Raw genomic sequence first — 21,926 nt, 5'->3', positions numbered from 1 at the left:
GACAGCAAGGAATGAAGTGGTATTTACATCTATCTAACTGTCAATGTTTCCCTCTGCTTTCTCTTATCTTCTTAGCTCCACACCAGACCTTGCTGACCCATGAACATTGGTGATGCTCCTGGTTGCTAGACAGCCAGCCTGCTGAGCTGGAGGTCCTTAAACTCCCCTGGGCAACTTCAGAGGTCTCAGAGACAAAGTCAGCTGGAGGAGCAAAGAAACTGAGAAACTTGAGATGTGTCTCCTATGACCCCATGAAGCTTAGAAAAGTGCCTCGCTAAATTGCTTTTTACCTTTATTCTTTTATATCCTTTTATCTGCCTGTCAGGGCATTGTCTCTGTCCCTGAGGAAGCGAAGAACAGTGAGCACTGAACAAAATCAAAGTGGTTGATGATCATCTCATTGAACTGCTCAGAGACTGCAGTCAGTGGCTGCAGTAAAGCTGGCTGGTGGGGATGGAGCTATGGAGACTTCTGACTAAGACAAGCAGTTATCTAGAAGCTGGAATATCTGATAAATGATCGAGGGTAAAATTTACCCCTAACTGTGCCAGCCCCGTTTTGGACCAGAATTCTTTGATATCAAAATAGGCATCACAGACTATCCATAAATATTTTGGAACCAGCAAATTTAGGAGGCTGCTGTGATATAAATAAAAGAAATTTTGAGGGTCCTGAAGCAAGAGAGATTAGCAGAACTCCTACTGACTTCAGCAGGAACAAGTTTGTGCCTTGAGTTATTTGGCTCGTAACTCTTCAGCAAGATTGAAAGAAGAAGGGTCTGGGATTTTTTTGATCTAAGATTTTATTAATGTCCAACCAGGATGCTGTTTAATCTTTAAAACAAATACCAGCACTCACAACACATCAATTGTTTGGATTCTGAGCTCTGTGTTACACTTATTCTTGGGCAGCCAAATTACAATGAGAATAATCGTCAGAATACTAATGTGATGTAAACTAATGTAGAGATATTTATTCAATGGAATGCAATTACCAGCAATACTCTATTTTCTGAACAGTGTGACTGTAATCCAATTTAGGTTGTTTAACCCCTGGTGATTTGTTTCCGTTTGTATTGTGATAGGCTGAAAACAGGCAGGATTGCTGGGGGCAGCAAAAGGGAGAGTAAGGGGAAATAGCACCACATGTAATCTGAGATCTTAATGACTTTACTAAATCTACATAACCACAGGGCTGTTCATCATGGTTGTGCTGCTAATTGAATTTTAAGATAAGGGTAGATCCTGCACTCACTTTCTCCCAACATAATTTCATTTTCTGATGAATGCTTAGTCACCAGTTCAAAAAAATATTTCATGCTCTAACCCAAAGTTATATTAGGGCCTTGGATTTCATACAAGACAGGATTCTTAGGTACATGGTGGCAAGTGACAATAAGAATGTAGAAGGTGACTTTCATGACCAGCTCCTCTTGCAGAAGTGTTCTTGGCTGGAGGAGTTGCAGCAGGATCCCATGGGTAGAGGACACCTTCTCTTCTGCAGAGGGAGCAGGATCATGGGAAGGACAGAGCGTGGGGACCTTGCTGCAGGCAATTTCTAAAGAGTAAAAAGCTTCAGCTAGATACTGGTACATTCATTAGTGTGGAGGAGTCCCCCTGAAACTAGCACAGTTTCTGTGCTTCTGAAAGTAGCACAGGGTATGTTGTCAGCATGCACAGAAGTCTTGAGATCTGGTCCTTAAATAAAAGAAGTGCTAGAAAAATCTAGTTTTAAGTGCGGGGAGGTGTTTTGTAAGAACACAAAAATAAGTGGGCAAGGCCTCAGTGTCCATCTCGTGCAGAGTTTGCTCATGGTGATGACAGTTCTGACACTGACTGGGTGCAAGCATGTGCAGTCTGGACCCTGAAGGGTGGAGCTGGACCCAGTAAGGGGAACTGGGGGTCTGGAATATTCTTCCTTTCCCCAAACACCAGAAAGAAGTGTTGAGGAATGAGGATAACCATTACTGGCAGGAGGATGGGCCTAATTTCCAGAAAGCTACACACAGCTCTAATGGCTCTTCAGGTTGGAAGAGCCTAGGGAACAGCTATTCAAACCTTTAATTTGTACCACATCATCCCCCCACCAACACCTACAGTGAAATTAGGTCCGAGCACATCATGACCTGGCTGTTCCGATGCTGGGATAACAGGACTAATAGTTTGGAATTAGAAAGTAGGGAAGTCAAGCAGCTGTGATCAATTTCTAGGAAAGGGGTATTGACAAGACAATTGGAAGAGGCACACAAGTCCTCAGCCTCTGGAGTTGACTCCTGTCAAGCATGAAGGAAAGGTGTCCCTCCAAGGAAGGTGTTGCCCAGGCAAGTGGACTGCAGTACAGAAAGGTATCCAGTACCTGAGGAATTAACAGGGCTAGAGATGATTTATTATGACCTGAACAACACATAGTTACCCACAGATCTAGACAAAGTCCAGTGCATACAACCCATGTGGCAGAAATTTATTCAGAGTGCACCATTGTATGCCAATTCATTGGCAGTAATGAGCTGGAGAGATGGAGCAGCCCTGACAGTGGATGAAGTGGCTCACCAGCTCCGGGAATATGAAGACAATCCCTCTTCCTCCTTTGTCTTGGCTATGGAGAAACCGGTCTAGTGATTTGATGAGGATAGTTCTTACTCCCCACCTGTATGGACCCATATCTCAGCTATTAAGACTAAGCATCCTTTTGGTCAAGAGGGAGGGTATGGAAGGTATGCACCACAGGATACCCTATGGTTTTACCTGTGGGAGCAGGGGCATGAAGAAGAGGGATGGAAAACCCACCTTGACCCTAGACGCACAGGTATGTGAATTGCAAGGAAAAACAGTCACAAATGGGGGTTCTTCCAGGAAGGTTGCTGCTCCAGTCTCCAGAGGGCAGTTTCCCAGACAGAGTGGAAGGGCTGATCTTGCTTCTGATCCTATGAAAAAGAATTATAATCCATTTTCACAAGACGTAAGTTGAGAACGTATGACCAGGGCTAGAGGAACCCTGCCTCCAGCCAGGTGGAGAAGAGGGACAATTGGATTTACTGGACCATGTGGATTTGATGGCCTGGCATGTCAGACCCACAGGAGTGTAAGGCTCTGGTAGATACCAGTGCACAGTGTACCCTAATGCCATCAAGCTATACAAGGGCAGAACCCATTTGTATTGCTGGAGTGACAGGGGGATCCAACAGCTAACTGTTGGAGACTTATTTTAGCCTGGCTGGGAAAGAGTGGCAAAACCACCCTGTTGTGACTTGCCCAGAGGCTCCATGCAGCCTTGGTATAGACTATTTCGGGAGAGGGTGTTTCAAGGACCCAAAAGGGTACTGGTGGGCTTTCAGTATAGCTGCCTTGGAGATGGAGGAAATTAAGCAGCCGTCTACCTTGCCTGGTCTCTCGAAGGACCGTTCTGTTATGGGGTTGCTGAAGGTCGAAGAACAACAGGTGCTGATCGCTACCACAGCGGTGGACTGGTGGCAATATTGCACCAACTGAGACTGCCTGATTCCCACCCATAAGCTGATTTGTCAACTAGAGAGCCAAGGAGTGATCAGCAGAACCTGATCACCCTTTAATAGCCCCATAAGGCCAGTGTGAATGTCTAATGGAGAGTGGAAGCTAACAGTAGATCATTGTGGCCTGAACGTCATGTCACTGCTGAGTGATGCTGTATTGGACATCCTAGAACTTCAATATGAACTGGAGTCAAAGGCAGCCAAGTGATATGCCACCATTGATATTGTTAATGAGTTTTTCTCAATTCCTTTGGAAGCAGAGTGCAGGCTACAGTTTGCTTTCATTTGGAGAGGCATCCAAAACACCTGGAATCGACTGCCCCAGGACTGGAAACACAGCCCTACCATCTGCTGTGGACCGATCCAGGCTGCACTGAAGCAGGGTGAAGCTCCAGGACAGCTGCAGTACATTGATGGTATCATTGTGTGGCATAATACAGAAGAAGATTTTGAGAAAGGGAAGAAAATAGTCTGAATCCTTCCGAAAGCTGGTTTTGACATAAAACAAAGTAAGGTCAGGGGACCTGCACAGGAAACCCAGTTTTTGGGGATAGAATGGCAAGAGGGACATCATCAGATCCCAATGGATGTGATCAACAAGATACCAGTTGTGTCTCCACCAACTACTAAGGAAGTAACACAAGCTTTCTTAGGCATTTTGTGGTTTTGGACAGTGCACATTCCAAATTACAGTCTGATTGTAAGCCCTCTCTACAAAGTGACCTGGAAGAAGAATGATTTCAAATGGGGCCCTGAGCAGTGACAAGCCTCTGAACAGATTAAACGGGACTTATTTCAAGCGGTAGCCCTTGGGCCAGTCCAAACAGGGCAAGATGTAAAAAATGTGCTGTACACTGCAGCTGGGGAGATTGGCCCTACCTGGAACCTATGCAGAAAGCACCAGGGGAGACTCAAGCTCAAACCCTAGGCTTTTGGAGTTGGGGATACAGAGGATCTGAGGCACTCTATACTCCAGCTGAAAAAGAGATACTGGCAGCTTATGAAGGGGTTTGAACTGCTTCAGAAGTTATTGGTACTGAAGTGAAGCTCCTCCTGGCACCCTGACTGCTCGCGCTGAGATGGATGTTCAAAGGGAGGGTCTCCTCTACATGTCATGCAACTGATGCTATGTCAAGTAAGTGGGTCATACTGATCACACAGTGAGCTCGAATACGAAACCCTAGTCATCCAGGAATACTGGAAGTGATCATGGATTGGCCAGAAACTGCTGGTCACAGTTGGTCAACAGATTGTTTGCAGAAACTGCTGAAGGAGAAGGTGATTTGAGTCAGTTTACAGAGGTGAAAGCTATCCCACGGGTTTTAGACATTGCTGAATGAGAAAAATGGCTAATACTTCACCTCTATACTGACTCATGGATGGTGGAAAATGCCTTGTGGTTGCAGCCACAGAAGCAGAGCAACTGGCAGCACAAAGGTAAACCCATCTGGACAGCCACATTGTGGCAAGATATTGCTGCCCAGGTGGAGGGCCTTGTTGTGAAGGTATGTCGTGTAGATGCTCACGTATCCAAGAGTCAAGACATGAAAGAACATCAAAACAACTGTTGGGTGGATCAGACTGCTGAGACTGAAATGGCTTAGATGGATCTGGATTGGCAACATATGAATGAATTATTTATAGCTCGGTGAGGCCTATGGCACCTCAGGCTATCAAGGAAGAGATGCGATGTATACATGGCCTCGTGATCTAGGGGTGGACTTGACCATGGACCCTATTGCACAGGATATCCATGAATGTGAAACATGCTGCAATTAAGCAAGCCAAGTGGTTAAAGCCTCACTGGTATGGAGGACAATGGCTAAAATATAAATATGAAGTGGCCTGGCAGACTGACTATATTGCACTCCACAGACAAGGCAAGCGCCATGTGCTAACGATGGTGGAAGCAACCACTGAATGGCTAGAAACGGCCTGTGCCTCATGCCATTGCCTGGAACATGATCCTGAGCCTTGAAAAGCAAGTCTTGTGGTGACCTGGCACCCCAAAAAGATTTGCGTCAGATAATGGGACTCATTTCTGAAACAACCTCATAGACACCAGGTATAAAGACCATGGCATAGAGTGGGTATATCACATTCCGTATCATGCACCAGCCTCTGGAAAGATCAAATGATACAATGGACTGTTAAAGAATACACTGAAAGCAATGGGTGGTGGGACCTTCAAACATCGGGATATAGATTTAGCAAAAGCCACCTGGTTAGTCAACACTAAGGAAACTGCCAGTCAGGCTGGGTCTGCCCAATCAGAAGTTTTATGTACTGTGGAAGGGGATAAAGTTCCTGCTGTGCACATAAAAAATACGGTGGGGAAAACAGTGTGGGTTGTTCCTGCCTCAGGCAAAGGTAAACACATCCATGGGATTGATTTTGCTCAAGGACCTGGGTGTACTTGGTGGATAATGCAGGAGGATGGGAAAGTCTGGTATGTGCATCAAGGGGATTTGATTTTCAGTGAGAATAGCCAATGAATTAAATTGTGTGATGCTGATTGCTACATAACACTGTATGTTGTCACCTCTGTAGCGGCTATGTGCCCATCACTGCATTGGGCATCTTGCAGCACCTGTCTCCACCACTCCAGATATGGGGATCTAAACCCTACTCCCTTCAGACTGCCACATTAATGAAGAATTAACTTTGATGAAACTGGACAAGCATAGTGGTAATGGAATCAAAACTGGCCTCAGTATGCAACAATCCAACACCACACACCATCTTTCCTGCTCTGAGAGACTGTTATGAAAGATGGAGCCCAAAGTCATGAACTAAATGAAGTCAGTGATCATTTCATAACATTGGCCCACAGACTAAGGGAATGATATCTGTGTGTATATATCAAAAAAACAGAAAGGTGATTGGGAAGTGTGGGACCTGGGCATGATATAAATGGTATAGAATAAGGGGTGGATACCATCCTGATTTCGGCTGGAACAGAGTTAATTTTCTTCCTAGTAGCTGGTACAGTGCTGTGTTTTAGATTTAGGATGAAAATAATGTTGATAACACACCAATGTATTCAGTTGTTGTAAGTAGTGTTAGTAGTAAGTCAAGGACTTTTCAGCTCCTCAGGCCCTGCCAGCAAGACGGCTAGAAGGGCACAAGATGTTGGGAGGTGACACAGCCAGGACAGCTGACCCACCCTGGCCAAAAGGATATTCCATACCGTGATGTCATGCTGAGTATATAAACTGGGGGGAGTTAGTCAGGACAGTTGGGATCAGATTGCTGCTCAGGGACCGGCTGGGGACTGGTCAGTGGGTGGTGAGCAGTTACATTGTGCATCACTTGTTTTTTGTTGGGGTTTTTTTTTTTTTTTGTTGAGTTTTATTTCTCTTTCTCTTTTTGTCATCTTCATTTCCATTACAGTTATTAGTAGTAGTATTAGATTTATGTTTTACTTTATTTCAGTTTTTAAACTGTTCTTACCTCAACCCACAGTTTTACCTTTTTCTTCCCCAATTCTCCTCCCATCCCATCGAGTGAACTGCTGTGTGGTACTTAGTTACTGGCTGCAGTTAAACCATGATGCTTACAAAACCCAAGAAGGCCAGAGATGCAAGGTTTCATCACCGTGGTAGGTCATTATGGGATGGGCTAGAACATGCATACTGCCAAGCCTGCTATCTGCACAGAACAGGGCTCTGGGTGGGTTTCAGCTCTGCCTCCTTGGTCACCATAGCTGAATAACTCAATGAAGGACAGCAAATAAAGTGAGAGGAATGAGATAGGATGGAGGCTTTGCTAATGTTTTTGACATGCATTTCTTGAAGGCCTGCTGATCAGACATACCAACATTTGATTGCGTGGTTGGTTCTGTACAGAGGGATGTTTCACCCTGCAGCAGGCTTAGGGAGGCTGGGATCTAGTATATCTGAGGATACCTTTGCAGATGAGTTATGCTTTATGTCCCCTGTGCCTGGCCCCTGCAGGAGAGTTGATGCCAGTTCTTGAAGGCTCACTGATATAACCACCCATAACTGGAATCCCTAGCTCCTTAGCAACTGGTTTCAGAGTTCAGTATTATTAATGATGTGTATTGCAGCAGAAACCAGAGGCCCCAGCTTTACAGTCATTAGCGCAGTGTAAACACAGCGTAAGAAAACAGTGCAGGGCCAAAGGAATGCATGACTAAAGCCATGGTTATCCAAGGGTAACTTCCCCAGGACAGGAAACCTTCAAGCAGAAGTGGTTGCATAACTGCTTCCAGGCTACAAAGCACAGAAAAAGTTATCTCAAGAGAAATGGGCCATGGATGGGGACTTGAGTAAGATTTCCAGCTTCCGGGCATTTGCACATTCATTCAGGTTTTTGTGTCATGTAAATACCTATCTTGGGGAAAAGATGCCAGCTGGGGCTTGCCCATAGATGCTGTTGGTATGTCTGTGGTTTTGCAATGGTAAGAGGGAAGCAGAAATACAGTGAAAAGAGCAGACAAGAATAGCACAGTTAGGACAGAGTGATCCTAACTCCCAGGGATTCTGCATGCAAGATATGCCAAATCAAACCCTTAGTATTTCCAACAGCTATTCAACCATAAGAACTTAAGCTGTGAGTAAAAAGCACGCCGTGCAGCTATTATTCTTTCAAGTCCCAGTCGAGCTGTTTGCTTTTTCACTTTTAATTTTTAATATAATTTGTCTTGTGAGTTTGCATGAGGCATCCCTCCCCAGTCATTTACCACAAGTGCTGTGGGGACTCCTGACAGAATGCAGCGAGGGCACACCACATCAGTGAGCTAAGGAAGAAGGCAGTTGTGTTTCTTACAACCGTCCTTACTTAGGCCCGGTTGGATTTAAATTACACGCTGCTAGGGACTTTGTACAAGACATCTGTAATCGCAGAAACACCTGCAGAGCAGTGTTTCAGGATGACAAATTTTCTCTCTCTCTGGACTAGTTCTTTCTCTCATCTAAGCTGGATTCTCTCTTCTGGCTTGCACAGTCCACACTATTTACACTGGTGTAAATGAAAGAATCAGAGCCTTTCTTTCCTTTGCTGGGAAAAAGTTGTCCAGTACGTGGCTGCCAAACTAACCTGGCTGCACACTGCCTGACCACCTCCTCTTCAAAGTGTCATTCCCACTAAGCAGTCTGCTCAGCTTTGGACAAATCAAAGCCTTTGGCCTCTGTGAAAAGCCAGACCCTCGTCGCCACTTCTCATACTACTGAGCTTTGAAAGGCCAATGTTTTACAGTGAAGCTGAATATCGGTTTCTATTCAATACATACAAACTTTGAAATGAATCACAGTTTCATGAGCCATGTTCCACTGATGCCAGACCTTCGTCATTCCTACAGATCTATGGTATGGATTTCACTTTGTGAAGATTCAATGCACAGATTCTGAGGCAGTGTTTTTGGCCATGAAGAGAAAGGCTAGGATTAAATTATCCTTATTTGGCTCAGATTTCTTATTCCCTTGATGTGCTTTTATCCTACACCAGCTAAGAAGGTGTTGCTCTTGACTCAGTACTTAACACACAAGAATGCTGACTTCATTTGATTTCTGCCTCCTATTCCTCTCATTCTGACATGAAGTTTGATTCTGAACTTCGTCTGTAAGATAGAGATGGATGAAACCTGTGGTCTAGCATCTTCCATACATTTGTGTATGAGTTATCTGACCACAAGAGCTCATTCATTGTGTGGCAACCATCTTTAGCCTATATGACTTGAGACCACTGTAGCAGCTGGCACTGCTTTATTCATTGCTGCAGCTATGTAATTTTTTGTCAACTGGAGCCCTTGGCCATGATTGCCATTAAATGAACAGAAACAGATTACTGTATGCAAGGAAAGAGGGCCTTCAGGATTTGAAGAGGTAGGAATATATATATATATATATGTAAATATATATTTGCACAGGAGAGGGGAGTTCAGCAGGATTTGTTTCCCAGTAACTCCCTGTCTTTATCGAGCCTGCAATGACCATTTTGGAAAGTCCCTAGAATGATATGAAGGAGACCTGCCATGCCCAAACATGTGCCAACCAGTAGTGTCATCTAGAGTATGGTATAGTCAATGGTAGACTGTGGTTGAGCAAGAGCTTTGGTTGAGAAAAGGCCTACAGTACCCCTAGACATCTTGCCTAGCCGTGGGACTAAGCATTTGATCTGTTGTTGTCATTACCCATGTAATGATTCTCTTTTTACTTGCCCTCCCTACTTCATTTATTTGCTATATCCACATGTTGTTGGTCATCAGAGCCCATGACTGGACACTCTTTACGGTTCTTTCTGGACAGTTCAAAAAGCTGAATGGTATAAGAATCATAGAATCATAGAATTGTTTAGGTTGGATAAGACCTTTAAGATCATGGAGTCTAACCATTAACCCAACACTGCTAAGTTCACCCCTAAACAATGTCCCTAAGTGCCATGCCTACACATCTTTTTAAATACGTCCAGGGATGGTGACTCAACCACTTCCCTGCGCAGCCTGTTCCAATGCTTGAAAGCCCTTTTCCATTTTTCCTAATATCCAATGTAAACCTTCCCTGGTGCAACTGGAATCCATTTCCTCTCATCCTATTGCTTGTTACTTGGGAAAAGAGTTTGACCTCTAGCTCGCTGCAACCTCCTTTCAGGTAGTTGCAGCGAGCAAAAAGGTCCCCCATGAGTCTCCTCCAGACTAAACAACCCCAGTTCCCTCAGTTGCTCCTCATAAGACCTGTTCTCTAGACTCTTCACCAGCTTTGTCTAGTTGGGCTTTGGCCCCTCTAACTTTCACCCTGCATAACATAGTGACATCCTTGTAGTCCTCCAGAGTTGCCTGCCCCTTCTTCCAAAGGTCATAAACTCTCTTTCTTTCCCCCCAAGTTCCAGCCAAAGCTCTCTCTTCAGCCAGGCTGGTCTTCTTCCCTGCAGGCTTCTCTTTTGGTACATGGGGATAACCTGCTCTGCTCCTTTAAGATTTCCTTCTTGATAATGTCCAGTCTTCCTGGACTCCTTTGCCCTTCAGGGCTGCATCCCGAGGGATTCCGTCAAGCAGGCTCCTAAACAGGCCAAAGTTTGCCTTCTAGAAGTCCAAGGTGGCAGTCCTGCTATCCTCTCTCCTCACTTCTCTGAGAATAGAAAACTCTTATTTCATGATTGCTGTGCCCAAGATGCCTCCAGCCACCACATTACCTACAAGTCCTTCTCTGTTCACAAACAGCAGGTCCAGTGGGGCACCTTCCCCAGCTGGCTCCACCAGCAGCTGTGTCAGGAAGTTCCCTTCCACACACTCCAGGAATCTCCTGGACTGTTTCCCCTCTGCTGTGTTGTATTTCCAGCAGACATCTGCTAAGTTGATGTCCCCCATGAGAACAAGGGCTACCGATCATGAGACTTCTCCCAGCTGCTTATAGAATATTTCATCTGCTTCTTCATCCTGGCTGGGTGGTCTGTAACAGATTCCTACCATGACATCTACCTTGTTGGCCTTCTCCCAGATTCTTACCCATAAACAACCCTATTGTCACCATCATCAAGCTCTAGACAGTCAAAACACTCCCTAAACGCAGGGCTACCCCACCAGCTCTCCTTCCTCACCCACCCCTTCTGAAGAGTTTACAGTCATCCATTGCAGCACTCCAGTTGTGTGACTCATCCCACCATGTTTCCGTGATGGCAGGTATAACTTAGTTTTCCAGCTGCCCAACAGTTTCCAGCTCCTCCTGTTTGTTGCCCGTGCTGTGTGCATTGGTGTAGATGTAATTCAGCTGAGCTACTCATCCTGCCACCTTTTTGGAGGTGAAGCCCTAATTCCTATGTGACTGTTCTCAGGTGTTTCCATGGTTTCTAACACATCAATAAACCTTGTGCCTTTGCTGCTGCATGGCTCTCCATCCCCTGCCTCTACTGAGATGGCAAACCAAAGCACCGCAGTAGCACACCATTCCTCAAACACTGAAGTGCTGCCTCTAGGCTTGTCTTTAGCAAGCCTGGTTATATACCTTTCCCCCTTCAAATCTAGTTTAAAGCTCTTTCAATGAGCCCTGTTAACCCTTGTGCAAAGATCCTTTTTCCCTCTTTGAGACAGGCAGAACCCATCTGTTGCCAGCAGGCCCGGTGTCATGTAGGCCAACCCATGATCAAAACCCCCAAAATTCTTCTGGTGACACCAGGCTTGGAATCAGGAAACTGATAGTGTCAAGCAAATATCAGATCTGCGAGCTCTTCTTTTTTATTTCCTCATCATTCCCGGCAAATGGAAGTGTAGAGGAGAACACTACTTGTGCTTCAAATGGTTTTCATACTGCAACCTTACTGTAATTTGCAGTGATGAATTCCTATTTTTAGAAGTAAACATAGAGGCTAAAATCCTCATTTGAGGGGATGGTAGGAGCCAAAGAGCCACATTTGGCACCCAGTCAGATCTCAAAGCTTTTGCAGTCCAAGCAGATTTTGCAGCTGGGCAAGCCAAGTGCTCTGCAGAGGCTTAAATGGGAATGTGTGACGGAGAGAGACTGTAGAGAAAGAAGTTACTAGGCAGAAGGGAAAAGAAATAGATCATTAACATTCAGCTTGTCCATGCAGAAGAAAAGTAAGATAGGAGGTGAGGGGTTTGTATACTATTCACCACTGTCATGGTCTAAAAGGTCCCCGCCTATGCCCCAGGCCATATGAGGAAGCTCCCTCTATCTGCACTCAGTATCCTTGTTCCAAGCACAGTTCGCCCTCATCCTTTCCCTTGTTGCTGATGGGCACAATGCTGCAGAAACAGATGCAGGGGAAGTGTTTGTCACTCATTTGGTGACAGGGTTGAACATGGAAGAATCCCGTACTTTCGCACCAAAAGGGCTAAAGAACTACTCTCGACCTCTTCCTTCTCCTCTTTCAGCAAAAGCAGCAGCTGAGGAAGGTTGAGAAGGGCCATAAAGATGAAGAATTACTGAGAATTTGTGTATGTCTGTGCCTTGATGCACACCTGTTTCCTGGAGATGTGGCCATGAGCTTTGGATCTTTCCTGCTTTAGCACTGGTGCACTTTTTTTTGACCTCCCCTCTAAGGCTCCATTCATAAATCGCTTATGGAGTGTGAATAAGCCATGGGGATACTTTAATAGATGGTTCCTCAAATAAAGTTTTATTCCCCAATAATAATTAGATTATTAGTAAATCCCTAATGGCATTACTAAGGAGGTCATTATCATTATCCCTGGTTTATGTCTGCAGAAACTAAATCAGAGAAAGGGAAAGTCACCCACTAAGTGAGATTTGTGGATGCAAACTCCTGAGTCAAGGCAAATGCTTTATTCAGTAGGTCACCAGACTAATGGGTTCTTGAAATAAGTGGTTAATCAAGTAGTGTAAACAGAATGTAATATGATAGTGATATCTTCATGGAAAATGTTTAAAACCATCTGGAATAGTTGCTTGTGTCTGTGATTGGTTGTCAACTTTTAATAGCAATAACTGTTCACAGAGGCCGTCTTAATATACACATAGCAAATTGCTGTAGCGTTCATCTTTAGGAGTCTGCATGGTTTGTATACCACCAAAATTTGTGCCATCATCTCCTGAATTGATAAAAGGAAACCGGCATGCAGTTTATCACATTTTTTACTCAAAGAGGTCCTTTTTATTCAGCTTATTCCTGGTCATTTTGAAAATCAGGCTAGTACAGTTGATTGTTTTCTTTAACAGTCCATTACCGGCCATAGAAGAATCTGCTGCTGTTTCAATACATAGGAAAACAAAATGCAAAGTGGAGTTAAATCAAAATAGATGTCATGAAGGCCACTGCAAAGATTGTATTGTACAAGGCAGTATGCAATTAATTTGAAAGACTCACATGCCTTTTTCTGACAGCAGCTAGGGTGGATTTCCAATATATAAGGAACTCCCTTGAAATGAAAAACTATACCACACTCAGCTATATACAGGGGACATAAATACTCCTTAAGCTGGAGAGAGAAGTTTGGACAGTCAGTGCTTCATGTCAGCATCGTATGATGATGCTGACACTGCAGCTCCTCCAAGTTGGCTCAGGCTCTGGGAATTTACAGTGTTTAAAATTCAGTACAGTAAAATTAGTGTAAATTCAGTACATTACTGAGCAACTCCTCATTTCCTTGTGTAGTGAATGATGGGGAAAACAGATGGTTAATTATGTGATTTATGATATCTTAATGTCCTGAGCATTGCCAACCAAGAGGAAGAAAGAAATGTGTAAAACTGTCATCTGGGCTTATCCACCCTGAGACTCAGAGTCTGAAACCTCTCTTAAACTAAGGCTGTATCTTTGAAGACTTAGAATACTTCTGCCTCCATTTGGCATACTGCTGGAATGGTGAAAGCACACACTCAGGAGGTGGGATTTGAAGGTTTGCATTCCCTCTCCACCTGGGGAACTCTGAGTCTGTGACTTGTGCACTCCATGCAAAAGCTTTGAACATCAAGGTGTAATAGAGTCTAAGAGAGCAGTGGGGTGAGCAAAGGTGCCCTCTCCTCATCACCAAGTCGCAGAGTAGCCCGGGATTCATTGCTGCAATGGAAAGACAAGTGCAGAGATGGCAACTTCAGTAGCAGCCTGTGCCAAAGCTCCTGCCTAGTTCCTGGAGCTCTGCTTGCTGCTCCTAGATTTTTTCCCTGGTTTCTGTTTTTATTTTTTCAATCCAGGCTCTCTAATGAGGAATGTGTAAAGAGTTGTGGGAGTAGTGTAGATTCCTCAGACTGTCCCTTGCCAGCTGAATATGCAGAAAAGCTCACACACCATCCGTGTTGCTCAGGGGAGCTGGTTAAGGTAGGATTGTGTGCATGAAATGGGCATAGTTAATGCCTGTGGAGTAGTTTAAAACATCTAAGGACAACTCAGACTCAAAGCCTCCTGCTCCAAAGTGCTGCAGAAACCTGTAAGATCCTCTAGGGGAATTTTTACCCACCTTGGTCCAAAGTCTGCCTGTAAATTGATCCCTGCTGTTGGGGTTTTGCAATAGCTGACCACCCCCTGCAACACTGAACAAAGAAGTGCAAGGCAAATACCAGCACTCCAAGAGTTTGATGTGCTGATAAGGAAGCCACACATCCCCGTAATTACTTAAAATTCCATGCCTGGCAACGAAGTGCAGGGGGTTAATTAGGCTCATAAGCTGGGGGAGCAGGGAGACCTTTGGGAAAATCTTGTAGACAAGCAGCAAAGCATATGACCTCATTTGCATTTTCCTATTAAGTTTTCTGCAGAAATCTCAAAAGCATCCTCCGATCATCACCTGAAACTTTGTTTAGGCTTCATGTTTGCAAACACAAAGCATCTCCATCAGATTCTGAAGCTGTTGCACATGCTTTAAATCATCAAACTGACATGATTATGACAAGCAAATAGATCCCCTCCCCCGCCGCCTTTTGTTAGTCAGGACTAACGACTGTCCTGACTCCTGTAGCAAACAATCTCCCATTCCTCCTCTAGAGCCTTATGGTGCTGCTGGTTGGAGCTGAAATGGTTGAGACTGGCACTGCCGGACACCAGACTGTTCTTGTGTGAGGCTTTCTAGTCTCCAAAAAGGCTGTGATAGGAGCCTGACATGTGTCTCTGCAGTCTGCACCCCCTTTGGCTACAGTGGGCTTTTGCACAAGTGTTTGGTGATTCCCCCATTCATAACTCGGTGTATTGCTCTCCTTCCCCACCAGTCTTCTTCCCAAGTCACAGCTATGGTGCCAGTATACTGCATTTCAGTCCTCCAGCCTTTTTTGATCAGGTAGGGGAGATTTCTCCAGACTACACCAAGACTGAAGGACAGATAGTCTGTGCCTATCAGCCTGCACAAAGCTTTGCTGGAGAAGGAAAGGGAAGAGATAAGAAGGGGCCACAACCTGAAAGCCAGCACCAATCCATCTCCTGACCTCCCTCAGTCCTTCCTCCAGCTGATGCAAATGCACTGCTGCTCGTGGGGGTCTTTCCACTGGCTGTAACAATGACTGGTTTCACATCATCATTAGCTCTGGGGGACTGCAGGAGAGAGGGAAGGGGGATTACTCATTGCTGTGTGCAGCTGCAGCATGTCGCAAAAGAAGCATAAGGGGAGGCTCATTTGAATGCCCCAATGCCACCTGCCCCAGACATATGGTCAGCTACTGCACACTGAAGAAATTCTTGCTTTCAAAGGGAGCAGATCCCTAGTGTCAAGACAGGAGCAAGTAATAACCTTTACATCCGTCCAGGCAGAAATCATGCTTGGAATAACTCATTCTGAGGGTTACAATGAGTTTCATTATTACCATGGTACCTTTTTCTTGTGACAACAACATCAAGAAATTCACCTTCTGCCTTTTGGGCACTTGCTGTGATCCTAAGTAGCAACCTTCACCATGGATTGCATACAGCCCCCATGGAGCAGAAACGTCATGCTCACCGCACGCTGCTGTATTTCCATTATATGTGTGTAAGTGAAATCAAACCTGGGGGATTTCTTCCTAGCACTCCAGACACGCAACCGCATCGCAGAATACAAATGTGAGAGCTGGGCTGACGCACGCGCGAGGAGTTCAGCTCTCAGCCCCAGGGACTAGCAACAGGCAGGCAAACCTTGAAGGGCACGATAGCTCATTAAAGCAGTGCTTTAAATAATAGCAGTGGTGGGGGTGCTGGTGATGTGTGTCCATGTAGTGTGTATTTGTATGTGTGTGTGGTTTGACAACAGGCGTGAAACAGCGCTTGCTACTTTGCTCCTCAGGCAGCAGCCCTGTGGAAAGCATCAGGGAGGGCATAGGAAAGAGGTTATTCATTTTTTTCTTGTCCTTGGAGATGTTGGACTGATTAAAAACCTATTTTTGCTAGGAAAGCAACAAGGAAAAAAAAACAACCCCAAAACCAGCCACATGTGGCAGAGATAAAAGCATGCTTGACTCTTCCGATAAGTACAATAGCATTTAATATGTTTGCTGCTTGGCCCAACATTGTATCAGAGACATCACCAGTGTTGTGCTTCACAGCATGCCCTAGCATTCCTTCAAACAAGCATTGGATACAGCAGAAAGTCCAAGAAAAGGCTTACTCCCTTGGAGGATCAAGAAGAAAGCAACAGTAAAGAAAGGTACAGTAGCTATTAATATTAATATTAAAGGGAACGGGGGGAAAAAGGACATAGAAGCAGTGAAAAGATGACTGCTTATGGCTTTGATGTGTTCATTTCCACAGGACCAATAGCAGCATGGAGAATACAGAAAGCAGATAAAGAGGAAAATTAGGAGGTGGAGGTGAGCAGAAGGCAGCTCAGAAAATTGCACAAGCTGTGGGGAGTTTTTTCGTCTAGAGACTTGCACGCAACAAAGGGAGTGACTGCCATCTGCATCTGCTCCAAAAAAAAAAGGAAGGGAGAAAAGGGACAGAGCTGAGACCAAAAAAGAAATCCACCTGCGTGCCTCTCCTTTTGGCTGTGGAATGGCTGATCCATGCTGAATGCCTGCTGTGGGAGGGGAGAGAAAGCTAATGGAGGTATTGCTGTGTCTAAGGAGGCACAACATCAGGGAGCGTGTGAATCCTCATGCATGGCTCTGTCCTACTGACACAGTGGGAAGAGGAGGGAGGGAACTATTTTAGTCCTGTTGAGGCTGCTAAAGAGTAAAAATGGAAGTAATTAAAGGCCTATTCCAGTCTCACTTAAATCTCTGAGTCTTCAGGCCAAGAGTTATTTTTGTTACATTGCTTTAATGGTGTTGCATTGATGTTTAGACTGGGTTGTATTTTATTATTTTTTTTTAACCTACATTTAGGAAATGAGCCAGCACTTTCTGTGGCAATGCATTCACTCTGATGAAATTTTTTTGCCTGCAGAAGGTTGTTTAGGTCCCAGCAGAAATTTTGCTAAATCCCAAGCAGCCCCAGCACAGCGAGTGTTTGGGCAGCTGGGTTGCTGCCTCATGCTGTGGAAAGGGCAGGCTTGAGTCCCAGCATTAGCTGGTCCAAAGCCAGACTGGAAATAAAACCCACTCCTGTACCTTAGGTAAAGTGATTGCTTGGTAAATAATGACCGTAAAGCCTTATTGTCCCCTATATTTTCACTGAAAAAAACCCCAACAAACATAACTTCAGTGGTTAAGAACAAGAACAAAATCCAGAGCAAGAGCAGGAAATGTTTGCTGTAACAGCACCACTGTTTGCTGCCCATCTCTTCCTTGGTGAAGGCTGCTGTGGCTGTAAGCAGTGACAGGAACTGCCTTCTCTTGCTGCCACGTTCATCCCCAATGAAACTCATCTCATCTCACCATCACTTCTAATCTTTCTGCTCTCAGAAAGCTCTCTTCTGCTCTCCCCCTGTGCAGACCCCTGTGGTGTCATGGGAGGTCTGATCGCAAGTCCCCTGAGCTTCTGAATGTGTCTGCATCTCCTTGGTTGGCACCTGTCCAGTGTGTGGGACTTAGCCCACATCTGCATCCTCACATGGCCTCCTGACAGTGCAGGGTGTCATCAGGAAGAGATTGGGCTCTTCTCCAGCACAGATATCTATCCTGTGCAGGCTGCCTGGATCTCAACACAGATCCTGCAGAGGAGTCAATATAAAGAGCAAAGAACCTGATTCCTGGTTTTCCAGAAAAAGCAGAATCAAAGGTCCCTTGCCTCCCTTGCAAGTGGGGGTGAGCATCACGTCCCTGCAGAAACTGGCAGCCTACCAAAAACTTCTCAATCCCTCACTCTGGAATAGCCGTTGAGGATCATTCCCCTGCAGACCAGTTACCCCAAGGAGGGAAAAGATGCATTTAACCAGTCCTACTGCTCCTGTTCTTGCAAGGGACACTGAAAATGCCCGTGGCAGCTGTGTCTTGGTAAGGGTACCATATGGTCATTTAGCAATGGGGAAAAAGCATCTCTCTGTCTTCCCAGAAACAAGCAATAAAGATTGGAAAAGACTGAGCCATTGGAGCAGTGGCTCAGATCAACAGAGAAAGAAATGTTTGGACACAGTGAGGCATGAGAGGGAGGATAATTTTCTGGTGTGTAGGGGAGGAAATCCGGTTAGGTACTTTGAACCCCAACTTACACATTTTCATCTGTAAGTGGTATTAACTGGTTATATTCATGTGCAGTGACTGAGTGCTACAGATGTATTTTAGACCTTTGATCATCATCATTATTCCACCCTCAATTTTCTTACAGTTTCTGTCTCAATTCCTGAAAGCTGTTTTTCCAACTGGATGTGGAAAACTGTTGAACTCCTCTGGCTCTGAGCGGAGCAAGAGAATTACAGACAATGTGTCTTATGGGCAATTCACCTCTTGATTCATCCTGATGGGAGGGTGGATTATGTTACATCTCAACATCCCTTCTGAGCCTATTTTCTACAGTTTATACGGTTCCTGTAACCCCTCCAGGGATACCAATCACTATCACGTAAACTCATCAGAGTTAGTTTCTTGCTATTGCCACTCTGCGTGTCTCATGCTTCCATAGGCATGTCAGAAATAAATGGCCTTGCTCTTTTGCTACAGCTGTAGTCTACAAACCCCATTCTAATTCATCTTCATAAGCACCTGGCTTGCAAACAATACCACCAAATTCCCATGGCTGGCCATGTTCAGATTCTCTTTTCTGCCTGTGCATTGTTCAAGAGCACAGATGTGGCACGGCGTGGCAAGCATGTGCGGAGGTGGGAGCATTGCTGGGCCATGGATGCCCCCAGGCTCCCAGTGGCAGCAGAAAGGCAAGTGGGGCTGCTTGCCATCTCTCAGCAGTTGCTCATTCCAGTGGATTAAGGCTGATTATTCCCTGTTTTGGCTTGTGGAGTTACTTGTCTGTCCTCCCAAGCATGGGTATTTACAACAAGCCAAGTATGAGTTTGAAGAAAGAGGACAGCAGGGGCACTTCTCCTAGTGCAGGGAACTGCCTGAGTCAGTTTATTACTAATCAGCAGTTAGTGTCAGTTACCCACTGATGAGGGCACGTGAAGTACCCCCTGTGGACTTGCTGCTTGCAACAGCTTGCCCTTTCCATAGGATGAGACTCAGCAAGATGTTTGACCTAAGGCAGGTGAGTAATCATGTGTGTCTGTAGGCTGGGATGAATGATGAAAGCACGTGCTGGAATGGTTTTCTGAATCAGAGCTATGGCTACATTTGAGACCCTCTTTAAAATTCACCTCTGTCTGTGTTCAGCTGCACGGCTGATACAAAGTGGTCTGTTTTTCAGTACATTCATTAAAACCAATGCTTCTGTCCTGCCAGTAGAAAAGTAAGACACAATACACACTCATCTCTTCTTTTTTTTTTTTTTTTTTTTTTTAAAGCCACTTTAGATCCCTGAATGTGCAAACACCAGCACCTCGTTGCCATCAAAACCCGATTAACATAACTGATGAGTGACGGGAAATCAAAATAAAGTCAGATCTAACAGCCCCAGCGTCAGGAATGTAAATTATACAGTTGAATATTTTTCTGTAAGATGACTCGGTTTGTTCTCTTTCCATTGTAATCAAAAGTGAATTACGATCTTGAAAGGTTCTATCTCTCCCAGATAACTGAAAAAGCTAATTAAAAACAAAAGGCACAGATGTAATCATTGCTTAATGCTGTAAGCATAACATGACCTAATGCTATTATGAGTTCTGAACAAATTTCAATTAGAACTCCAGCTGGTAAACAGATAAATGTGATAAGAGCATTTCAGTATTACATAATCACTTGTTAGTAAAAGTAATTTTTATTGCAGCCATTCATAAGTATCGAAAATGGTTTTAAGATTTAGGTATGTTTTTCAGTACAATTAGATGACAATAAGCATTTAAATTGCTTACATTTGAGAAGATCGTAGAATCACAGAATCATTTAAGTTAGAAAAGACTTTTGAGATCATCAAACCCAACCATTAACCCAGGACTGCCAAGTCCATCACTAAACCGTGTCCCTAAGCACTGCATCTACGTGTTTTTTTAAATACCTCCAGGGATGGTGACTCTACCACCTCCCTGAGCAGCCTTCAGGTGCTTCAACATCCTTTCAGAGAAAAAAGTTTTTTCCTAATATCCAATCTAAACCTCCCCTGGAGCAACTTGTGGCTGTTTCCTCTTGTCCTGTCGCTTGTTATCTGGGAGAAGAGACCGACCCCCACCAGCCTACAGGCCCCTGTCAGGGAGTTGTAGAGAGCGATAAGGTCCCCCCTGAGTCTCCTCCAGGCTAAGCAGTTCCAGTTCCCTCAACTCCTCATCAGACTCCAGTACCTCGACTTCCCTCTTGCAGTGAGGGACCCAAAACTGAACCCAGCAATCAAGGTGCAGCCTCACCAGTGCCAAGATTGCTCACTGCCCTGGTCCTGCTGACCACCCTGTTTCAGATACAAGCCAGGATGCTACTGGCCTTCTTGCCCACCTGGGCACACAGCTGGCTCATGTTCAGCCAGCTGCTGACCAACACCTTCAGGTACTTTTCCCCCCGGCAGGTTCCCAGCCACTCTGCCCCCAGCCTGTAGCGCTGTGTGGGGTTGTTGTGACCCAAGTGCAGGACCTGGCAGTTCTGCTTGTTGAACCTCACACAATTGGCCTTGGCCCATCAGTCCAGCTTGTCCAGATCCCTCTGTGGAGCCTTCCTGTCCTCCAGCAGACCAACACTGGCCAGCAACTTGTTGTTGTCTGCAAACTTCCTGAGGGTGTGCTCAATCCCCTCGCCCAGGTCATTGATAAAGATATTAAACAGGACTAGCCCCCCCTGGGGAACACCACTTGTGATCGGTCACCCACCTGATGTAACTCCATTCACCATCACCCTTTGGACTCAGACATTCAGCCAAAGATCCTCCTCAGGGGTGTGTTTTATTTTTTTAAGTTAACAAATTTATTTTGTTTTACATTCACCATCACTTTGTAGCTTGCTAGTGATTCACACCATTACCAGATTAGAAAATTAATTCAAACATGTACTTCATACTCTGCACTGGGAGGAATCACTTCTAGGTTACACTGGTCTTTTGTTACTCAAAGTACTTTGTTATTTCTTGCCTCATTGAGCTTTAGGGAATGTGGAAAGTCATGGCCCATGACGGAGACTCAAGGGTATTTCAGAACATGTAGAAAAGCTGGGGGTACAAAACCACAAGCTCTTTGCAACAGGGTATGTATCGGTGTGGTTCTGAGAAGACGATAACCACGAGTCTGACGGGGTCCTTGTGGTAAGTAAGGGTGGTCCATAGCCAGGATGCTAGCTTGGCTTTGGAAAGCCAGGACCAGTTCTCTGCTCTGCCAAATTCACAGTGAGAAGTGAATAAAAACCTCCACTTATTTATGCCTCAGTTTCCCTGGGGAAAAAAAAGTACCAGGATAGTGACTTGAGGTGTCTCTCCTGGCAATCAGGAGTGCAGAGGGAAACCACAGCCAAACTCCTGCCTTTTTCTTGAGAATAAAAGGTGGAAAGCAGTGGCTCTGCAAGGATGCTCTCTCCTGCCAGGCCGGCATCACACTTCTCTGCTGCAACCAGTGCTCAGACCCAGC

The 21,926-nt window shown here is 45.1% G+C and overlaps 1 long non-coding RNA gene across 4 annotated transcripts in view; it reads left to right on the top strand.

Moving 5' to 3' along the window:
* The window catches only part of LOC130145899 (uncharacterized), a 29,680-nt gene extending 11,940 nt beyond the window's left edge, over positions 1-17,740 (top strand). For all 4 annotated transcript variants that reach the window (XR_008820728.1, XR_008820726.1, XR_008820727.1 and 1 more), the window contains 3 exons: positions 76-7,109; positions 16,447-16,547; positions 16,652-17,740. This is a non-coding gene — a long non-coding RNA (uncharacterized LOC130145899). The remainder of the gene's footprint in view (positions 1-75; positions 7,110-16,446; positions 16,548-16,651) is intronic.
* Positions 17,741-21,926: the final 4,186 nt, after the last annotated feature.

The sequence above is a fragment of the Falco biarmicus genome, chromosome 3, assembly GCF_023638135.1.
Source record: "Falco biarmicus isolate bFalBia1 chromosome 3, bFalBia1.pri, whole genome shotgun sequence".
Taxonomy (NCBI): Eukaryota; Metazoa; Chordata; class Aves; order Falconiformes; family Falconidae; genus Falco; species Falco biarmicus.
The sequence above is the reverse complement of the archived record's forward strand: the minus strand, read 5'-3'. Positions and strand labels throughout refer to the sequence as shown.